Genomic DNA, 9,801 nt, shown 5'->3' with positions numbered 1-9,801 from the left:
AAGCCCCAATACCTTATACTACACCAAGTTAAAATTAGTCGAGATAAAACGTCAAAACAATTGAGAATACTGTTGTAATAAGTAAGTGTGCATCAGGTGTGTTGCTGTGGCGGCGGGTGTTCCCTGGGTTCACGGAGAGGCGGGAGTCGGTGCTCCTCGCCGCCCACGTATGTGCTGGAGGAGGAACTGTCTCGTCGAGTGTCATGGCAACCAGGATGCGTCGCGGTGCTCGCCTGCCCGCCGCGACCACACGATTCCCGGAGACATGACGGGAAGCGCGGCCACCACTGATTTTTTGTGTCTGTTTTTGTTATTGTGGTGGTTACAGTGGTGGTAGTGGAGGAGAAAGAGGTGTTGCTGCATGTTTCCGTAAGTCGTGAGCCTGTCAAAATAATATTAAGTTTGTGTTTTGTTGTTGTTGTTGTTGTTGTTGTTGTTGTTGTTGTTGTTGTTGTTGTTGTTGTTGTTGTTGTGATGGTGGTTGCGGTTTTGTGTTGGTGGGGTTGGAGGGAGATTACAAGAGTTTTTTGATTTTGATGCAAGCTTCCACAAGTCATTAGGTGTGGACTGAAACTCGTGTCAAAATAATCTGAAGTTCGTTGCCCTCTCGTTAGAGTTTATGCTCGTAGTCTCGAACATTTCAGAATCTTACCTCGCATCATCATATTAGGCTCTAGTAGATATTGCTGGGATCACTTAGAGGTCTCCATGATTCCACTGTTAGTTTAACGAAGAGTCTGCATCATCAGTGGAATGAAAACGTCGTGAGGTGAGGATTGAAAGTCAGGTCAAAATAATCTTAGGTCCGTTGCCCTCCCGTTAGTGTTCAGGTTCGTATTCACAAACATTTCAGCGTCTCATATCGAATAATTATAATAGGCTTTGGTGGATGTTACTGGGATCTTTACGGCTTTTCCATGATTCTATTAGTAATTTTACGAAGACTGCATCATCACTGGTATAAAACATCATGAACACTTGGATAATTACCTCCGTGCCTTATAAAATAGTCGTTAAGCGAGAACAGATCGTTTAAGAATACCAGCCTGTTAGTCATCAAGTATCTTGTAGCACCGCACTGGTCAGCAGGAGCCAGACAAGTGTCCCGTCAGGTCGTCTCCCTCCCTGCTGTAATCTGTGTTTATATATATAGTCTTGAAGGATCACAATTATGTCCACAACATTTTCTCCGGGACACATTCGCAAACATTTTCGTGCCTTATCTCGACAATTATTTATTAACAGAATCTAGTGGAAATTATTGGATTTCACGATAGAACCTTTTAAATGTAGCGGAGGTGCGGACAGAAGTGTTCCAGAATATGGTTCTTAAGCATGACATTGGCGTGGGCCGGTCAGGCATAATACATCCTTCCCACACTCCAATATCTTGAGTTCTTTGAGGCTGCTGACCCCGGCAAGAGCGGGTATAATATGGGCTGCCTCTGAATCCCCTGTCTCTCCTAAGCCTCCCTCCTTCTCTCTCTCTCTCTCTCTCTCTCTCTCTCTCTCTCTCTCTCTCTCTCTCTCTCTCTCTCTCTCTCTCTCTCTCTCTCTCTCTCAACCCTTCACGGATTTATGCCTCATTGCAGACCTCGTCCCTACCATCCCTCCCCCACAAAAAAAAGTCTCGTCCCTCACTCTTCCTTTGCAGATTAATACGAATATTTTTGCTAAACTGCAATAAATGACACGACGATGCAGATGACTCTCTCTCTCTCTCTCTCTCTCTCTCTCTCTCTCTCTCTCTCTCTCTCTCTCTCTCTCTCTCTTGCGTAGGTGGCAAGGAGCGCGAGGGAAGCATGCAAGGTGAAGAGCGGATGGACAAATTCCTAGACAAAGAACGTAAAACATTAAAAACATAAAAGACACACACACACACACACACACACACACACACACACACACACACACACAGTGGAGGCAGTGAGGGGCAGGAGCTGGCCAGCCACAGCCACAGCTGCGCACCGCCCCCTTTAATGATGTACCTGGGAAACCTCCTCAATGCAGACATTATCCCGCCCATCAGTGACACGGCGCGCCCTCTGTCCTGCCCTGCCCTGCCCATGAGTGTGTGTATTTGTGTGTGTGTGTGTGTGTGTGTTTGATCGAATGACTTGCCTTTAATTAATTGGGTAGCCTTCGATAACTAGCTTGACTCTCACTCTCTCTCTCTCTCTCTCTCTCTCTCTCTCTCTCTCTCTCTCTCTCTCTCTCTCTCTCTCTCTCTCTCTCTCTCTCTCTCTCTTTACAATACATCACAAAACTTACACGTAGAAGACGAGAGAGGGAGCGACATTGATAGTACATACATACGTCCTCTCTGTTAGTGTGCTAGTGTGGTAGTGAGTCACCCCTTCAATTTCTCCTTCCACTTGCACATCTTGTAATACTATATCGCAAAGGGGTACCACCACCATGACTCCCTTAAGTTACCCGCCGACATATAATTGGTGGCAGCGGTGGGATACGAATCTACGGCGCTTTGGAGGAAAGTAGTGAAGCGAAAGGTTGGCACGTGAAGAGAGGAGCGGACTTTTAGAAGAAGATGATGAGGTAGTATCAAAAAGGATGGTTATCACGTCCAATCACAACACCAAGGCAAACCATCCCGTTCAGTCCCATCCCCTCCTTCCTCTCCTTCTCTCCCCCTCTCCCTCTCCCTCCCCCCGCCCGTAGACTGATTGCCTCTCCTATACAGAGATTGCTGCGCCGCCGCTGACGCACTTGATCATAAAAATCTGAAAAGGATGTGGCTTAGAGAGAGAGAGAGAGAGAGAGAGAGAGAGAGAGAGAGAGAGAGAGAGAGAGAGAGAGAGAGAGAGAGAGAGAGAGAGAGAGAGAGAGAGAGAGAGAGAGAGAGAGAGAGAGAGAATATGTGAGGATACATGAAAATAAATACCAGAAGACCTATCAGTTTGTAACGAGGGTATCTGTTTATGCATTTACTACTAATGAACTACAGCTATTTACTCACCAGTGAACTACATCTCGAAGGACAGGATAGATATAGAACAGAATCACGGGCAGACAGACAGACAGAGAAACAGACAGACAGAGAGATTACCTGACTGACTGACTGACTGACTGACTGACTGGCTGACTGGCTGACTGACTGACTGACTGAGAAAGGAGGTAGAAGAATGCAGAACCAGAAAGATAGGTAGAAAGATAGGAACAGGAACACACACACACACACACACACACACACAGGCAGGTGGTATGATCGTTTAAAGAATGCCTCACTTGGAATGTACGTGGCGATCTACCTGTCATAGGTGAGAGGTCACGAGAGAGAGAGAGAGAGAGAGAGAGAGAGAGAGAGAGAGAGAGAGAGAGAGAGAGAGAGAGAGAGAGAGAGAGAGAGAGAGAGAGAGAGAGAGAGAGAGAGAGAGAGAGAGAGAGAGAGAGAGAGAGAGAGAGAGAGAGAGAGAGAGAGAGAGAGAGAGAGAGAGAGAGAGAGAGGAGAGGAAAACGGTCGCAAGATGCAACGAGAAGCCAAGAGGAAGAGGAGGAAAAAGAGGAAGAGGAGGAGGAGGAATACAAAGGAATACAAAGGAAAGCCAAACAGTAACAGACCTTCAGGTCCTTCCAAGGCTGTTTGGTAAAAGGAGGAGGAGGAGGAGGAAGAGGAAGACGGTATTATTATTATTATTATTATTAGTAGTAGTAGTAGTAGTAGTAGTAGTAGTAGTAGTAGTAGTAGTAGTAGTAGTAGTAGTAGTAGTAGTAGTAGTAGTAGTAGCAGCAGCAGCAGCAGCAGCAGCAGCAGCAGCAGCAGCAGCAGCAGCAGCAGCAGCAGCAGCAGCAGCAGCGGTAACAGTAATAGTAGTTGTAGAAGGATTAGGAAGGCGACGACGAAGAGCAGAAGCACGAGGCTAATAAAAATTACTCAACCAAAGACGAAAATCATGAAGGAGTATGAACACGAAGATGAGAGAGTCGTGACATAAGCAGTGAAAAAAAAAAAAAAAAAGCTAAACACAAGGAGCGTATACCAAGAGGAAGTTGGCTGAGAACAATGAATAAAAAAATAAATGCAAATGGGGACTTTGAGATGATAATTAATGCAGATTTCTCGTAAAAAAAATAAATGTGGGCCTTGAAAAAATACAACACGAACCTGCAGAAAGAATTATTATGTGAGGAATTTGTCAGAAGGTGAAACGTTGCTCAGAATTTAAAGTTTGAGTTAGGACAGATTAGGTAGGGTTAGGTCGGCACGTGATAGTATCTTTCCTTGTTCTTTTCATGTGTTCTTTTTTTTCCCCCTTAGTCTGCCTTGCCCTGTCTTAACCTTTCCTGCCTAGCCTTGCCTTGTCATGACAGGTCTTACTCTATCTTACCCTTGCCATTCCCTACCTTGCCCTGTCTTGACATGCCTAACTCTATCTTATACCTGCCATTCCCTATCTTACTTTGTCGTGCGCCTCAGAGAACACAAAGGAACTCGAAAGGAAGAACAAACGGTAGCAGACAATTTAGCCATCGCAATATTATGACAAGCTACACTATCTAGTCTGGACTAACACATGTAGGGTAGTGAGGCCTGCATTCTGAAACGCTTTGCTTTATCTCCACGACGATTTTCAAACGTCACAGAAATAATTAGCCGTGTTCTCAAGAGTGTTTCTCCTGTTATTAAGGTGGAAATTTTGTTAATTTGTCACTAGAAGCATGAAAATGTCCTTAAAAAGTCGTGTAACTTCAACTATAGCTTCTTTGAATGTAGTGGAGACGCGGAGCAGATGTATTTCAGAATATGGTCCTTAGGGTGAAGGATGGCAGCGGAGCAAATGTATTAGCAGATGGATGGCTAGGGTGGCTTGCAGGTGTCGGGGATGGACAGGTGTGATAGGCCCGGGATTTACCTGTGACCGTTGTGTGATAAATTGTACGTCACACACTAGGAAAAAATAAATGCGGTAATGAAATATGAAAGTTTTACGTCGCCCTAAGCCCACCTGCCCTTCCGGTGCCCTTATTGTGTATGTAGAGGGGCGGGACTAGGCAAGCCTTTCATTGATTATGACAATATAACACGAATTTTTTTTTTATCATAGTAATGTTAGTTAATCTTACTCTGCCTAATAAGTAAATAAATAAATGAATAAATAAATAAATATCCAGATAATTAACACTACAGATGCTAAAAAAAAATTAAGCCACACGAAAGAGTAAATGAATAAAAAAATAAGATTTCTCATCATGCTGCTTCGTTCTTTGCGCACACACACACACACACACACACACACACACACACACACACACACACACACAGGCCACTGAGAGGTGCAAAATTACATGACGGAGACTTTTCATTCGCGCATAAAAAGAAGACGGAAAAAAGTCAAGGAGAAAAATTATTTTTATCCATGGAAACAAAACTCAAAGAGAAACTCAACAATAAACACATTTCCACCTAAGCAAATACACAAGAAAATAAATGAGACACTTGGAAAAAAAATTCACTATTATTTTTTTAAGAAACACAAATGACGTGCTAAAAAAGAAATACGTGCATACACATACAAATAAAATCGTATACACACACACACACACACACACACACACACACACACACACACACACACACACACACACACACACACACACACACACACACACACACACACACACACACACACATCACTTTATAATGCGCGCTCATGAAGTGAAGTAAGGTGTGAGAAATGTACGTTTTAGACACGCCAAGAAAACACTAATAAAAAAACTAGATAAAAAAACTTGATTCACGGAGGAAAGAAGAGTGGGTGTTTTGCAGCTGCTTTTCCCGTCCCCCTCTCTCTCGCCTGCTCCTCTCCCTCTCTCCCTCTTTCCCTTCATACACCCCCTCCCACGGCTGAAGAAGATAGCACCGTGCAACAGGCAGAGAGAGAGAGAGAGAGAGAGAGAGAGAGAGAGAGAGAGAGAGAGAGAGAGAGAGAGAGAGAGAGAGAGAGAGAGAGAGAGAGAGAGAGAGAGAGAGAGAGAGAGAAGGGAGGGAAGGAGGGAGGGAGAGGGAGAGAGTTACTATGGACTGCAAAAACAAAAGCAGAAACAAATACTTTGCGTGGTAATAAATTGTTTAAGAGCACTCACGCATACACACACACACACACACACACACACACACACACACACACACACACACACAAAACAACCCTGACCCTAGACAAAGGAATGTTATTGAGTGTGTCAGATCCACAGGGAGGCAAGATAGGGTTAGGTAAAGCAAGGTAATGTAAGGTAAGATAGAGTAAGGTATGATATGGAAAAGCAAGGCAAGGAAAGCCAAGGAAAGAAATGGAAGTAAATGATAGGATAAGATAAGGTAAGATGAATTAAGATAAGATAAGGTAAGGAAAGGTAAGAAGGTGAGAAAAGACAATGTAAGGTAAGGGAAGAAGGTAAGGTAGGGTAAGTTAAGGTAAGATAAGCTAAATTAACTTATCCCAACCTAACTTAATTCATTGCAGGTGTGGCTGGGGAGGGATTTTCATGTAACTGCAAAACTAAATCCAACTCATACAGTGTTGTTGTTTTTTTTTTATCTCTCTATCGATGAGCACTGATGACGATGATGAATTTGCCTTTTCTTCAACAAAATATTCAACAGACACCTTTTCTTTTCCTATCGATGTTCGCACTGATGAACAATGAGTAAGCTGCCTCCTCCTTAACACATGATCGCCTTTAAAACATTACCACACACACACACACACACACACACACACACACACATGCTAGGCTCCTTTCTGCTTCACAGTTCATCCTAAACACGGATCTTGGTTCACGTAATCCCTCATGCCTTCCTTTCCTTCCGGTCCTTCCTGTATGCGATGCTTCTACATGCTAACTTTGTAAAACTGCATCATTAGTACGCTTCTTGCTTGATATTTACCTCCCAAAAACTGCATCATTAGTACGCTTCTTGCTTGATATTTACCTCCCAGTCACTGCCTATCCTTCCTCCCCCTTTGGCTACAGTACAGTTTGCTTGTTATTCCTTTGTGTTCCCTTTCTGGCTAAGCTACGTTGTCTGTTTACTCTTCAGACAACATAATCACCACGAGTTTCGTTTGGTATGTGCTCCTTAATCTCTTCCTTCCCTCCCTTCCCTCTTCAGCTACGATAAATGATCAGTGGTAATCTCTTTAAATTACATATTTATCCCTTTCCCTGCTCTCCCCATCTATCTGTGACGCCTCGTGTACCCCAAGGGGATGGCCACGGCTTAAGAGACTCCACTTCTCCCTATCCAAACACTCCCTCTTCGCTTCTTCCAGGGTTCAGTCTCTATAAACAGTTCTTTCACACATACAGTCCTCTCTTTGCTTGTTCCAGCGTTCATTCTCTATACAGATTGCTTTCACACATGTATTCCTCTCTTTTTTTCCTCCCATGGTTCATATACAAACAGTTCTTTCATGCATATTCTCCTCTCTTTGGTTCTTCCAGGTTTCAGTCTCTATACGAACAGTTCTTTCATTCATGTACTCTTTTACTCTTTCCCCTGACCAGCTACTCACCCCCCGGCATGCACAGAAACAAGCATAGGTTACTTACTCCTCGCTCTTGACGGAGACATTGTCCTTGAGAGATTGCGACGACGAACAGCTGCTCCCCATTGTTGACTGTCACGGCGAGAGTGGTCGAGAGCTTCTCAAAATCCGCCACCCGCTGCTTCACGTTTCTCCTTTTCTTTTTCTTCTTTCTTCTTGTTGTTGTTCTTCTTGGATTCTTATTTTTATTATTTTAGCACTATTTTTTTTTTTTTTTTGGTGTTTCTTCTTTCTGTTGCTGTTATTCTTCTTTTCTTCTTTTGTTGTACTTCACACGGTTTATTTTTGCCACGTCTATGTTTTTTTTCTGTTTTCTCTCCGTTTTGGTTTCTATTTGCGTGTTTTCTTTGTTTTCCTCTTCGTTAATGTTATTTTTTTATTTACATACATCTGATTCAACAAAGATTTTTAGGCTCGTATTTTTTTTTCTTTTTTTCTTTTTATTTTCTTCTTTTTTTTCTATTTCTGTATATATTTAGTTATTTATTCATTTACTTCAAGATTCCTCGTGTTTGGCTTCGCCCCTTCACTCTCTCCCTCTGTTTTTCTTATTGCGTTCCTTAGTGTTCTTTTCCCTTTTTCTTTCGTCGTGTGAGATTCAAGCTTGTGTGACTTCAAGGTACGTCTGATGATCTTTGCTCGAGTCCTTCTGTTCTTTGTTCTTATAGTGTGGTTTAGTTTGGTTTTCCTCTAAGTGAGAACATTCCCTTCCTCAACTTCGTGTACTGCATGCTGTCCTCGGAAGCCACCTTGATTATAACTCCCTAAAACCAGCTATTCCTGATTTCCTTTTTCCGGTTTCCGTATACTTTTCTCACCTGGCCAATTGTGATTCTTATCTTTTCTTTTTTTTTTTGTTTTATGATCTTCACTTGTTTCCGTCTGCTGAACTTTTCTGACAGTTTATTATTATTATTTATTTATTTATTTTTTCCAGTAATGTTTTGTCCCAGAAAAATTAAGTCATTCTTGCAAAACAAATGATGCGCTCGGTAATTCTTTACGTGAGCAACAGTCGAGTACTTTTCTTCCACCACAAAATAACCAAAGTTTTTTTTTTTTTTTTTTTTTTCTTTTTTACCAGTCAAAATTTCGCTTTCCAAACACTGAGTGGCATGCAGACCTCATCTATCCTCTATCACCTCTTCACGGCAGTCACGAGGCAGCTCAGACCCCTTATAAAGGTCTCACGTTTGACCAGACTCTTATGTGCTGTCCTCGTGTGGCTCCTCGGCCCGGCTGGAGGAGTCCGGAGGGCAATAGGCTGCGTCAAGGGTATTAGAAGCGCCTTGTGAATGTTAGGTGGAAGACAAGTTTGATCCCCCAGCGTGGAGTGGCCTGTGCATGGCGCGTGGCTGGTCTTGCTGTGGTGTGCCGCGGCGAGACTCAGGAAGACGATGGCAATACTGATAAGGTGATGCGCCTCTTGGTTCAGGTGAGCAGTAGTTTGTTTCGTTACTAGTTGACGCCACTAGCGCAGCTTATCAGAGGTTAACAGTAACAGTGCAGCATTCAGCGTCAGTACCTCGTCCGACAACACCGGTGCTATACTACTGGTGATCTAATACTACTAGTCTGAGTACCCTTATTCCCTCGTAGCACTTCTATCCTCATCACAGACACCACTACTAATTGACACAGAAGACCTTAATTCGATCAACAGTTTCTCTCGTTTTGGCACTTGGATACTAGTAATACTGCTTTCAATTGGAGGAGTTAACTGTCAACGTCTGTGGGGTTTGATACTGTCCGCGGCGCCAAGGCTGTCCGTCACGCTGCCTTGGACCCCTGGACTCACGCCGCCTGGAAGAACACTTTGAAGCAACTTTCACGTTTCGGTTTCAATTTCTTCAGTTTTGCCTTTGTCGCTTTATAATATTACATGAAGTTCAGTTTGGCACAGAGTCAGCCGTCCAGAGGAAAGTGTCAGCTGAGGTGTGCTGACATCCAGGTGAAGACAGTCATAGGTCGCGGGATTGGGAAGGAAGACGAAACGCGTGGGCTCCTTTTTCTACAGCTTGTGTCTTCATGGCGTCACGAAGGGAGTGTTCTGCACGCTGCCGCCCCGCACTACTGCTCCTGCTGCTGCTTCCGTCAGTGGTGTGGAGGCCCCGGGGTGGATAGTGCTGCAGCCGCCGGCCGCCTGACCACTGCTGAGGCGATGCTCCCGCTGATTCTGGCCCTGCGATCCCGTGAGTATGGTGAGTGCGTTGCGGGTCGGGAGGCGGAATAGGCG

At 43.9% G+C, this 9,801-nt stretch overlaps 1 protein-coding gene across 1 annotated transcript in view; it reads right to left on the bottom strand.

Moving 5' to 3' along the window:
- Positions 1-7,815: 7,815 nt before the first annotated feature.
- Positions 7,816-9,801, bottom strand: part of LOC135103497 (uncharacterized) — a 17,643-nt gene continuing 15,657 nt past the window's right edge. The window contains exon 7 of the mRNA XM_064009871.1: positions 7,816-9,801. This exon is cut by the window's right edge and continues 1,996 nt beyond it. The gene's annotated coding sequence lies outside the window, so the exon portion shown is untranslated.

The sequence above is a fragment of the Scylla paramamosain genome, chromosome 9 (assembly GCF_035594125.1).
Source record: "Scylla paramamosain isolate STU-SP2022 chromosome 9, ASM3559412v1, whole genome shotgun sequence".
NCBI classification, from domain to species: Eukaryota; Metazoa; Arthropoda; class Malacostraca; order Decapoda; family Portunidae; genus Scylla; species Scylla paramamosain.
Note: the sequence above shows the minus strand (reverse complement) of the source record. Positions and strands in the feature narration are given on the sequence as shown.